Below are 386 nucleotides of genomic sequence, written 5' to 3'. Positions count from 1 at the left end.
CAAATTTATTCTCCTTTAAATCTAATTTTCTACTAAGCATTCAGGTACTGTGAATATCACTTCATGTGTATAAGTTAGTGAATTATTTATTGAACTAAAGATAATTTGGGTATAACGTTAACAGGTTTAGTCTTTACTTTATGCATTATATGACCTCACGTTCTTAATTCTATCTGATAAGTCATATATTAACTATCTGGTTTAAACGTAATATATATATGATTCTAATTTGTTATTAATTAACTTTGCATAACTTAACCGTAGATAAGCACTAACAATTTTCCATAACTATGTATTTCTAATAATTATCTTATCGTTATATATTTGTTAATGAATTTTAATTTAAGTTATACTCGATATAGTACTAATTTAATTTCTACCAATTT

This window comes from Papaver somniferum, chromosome 5, assembly GCF_003573695.1.
Source record: "Papaver somniferum cultivar HN1 chromosome 5, ASM357369v1, whole genome shotgun sequence".
In the NCBI taxonomy this organism is placed as follows: Eukaryota; Viridiplantae; Streptophyta; class Magnoliopsida; order Ranunculales; family Papaveraceae; genus Papaver; species Papaver somniferum.
Note: the sequence above shows the minus strand (reverse complement) of the source record.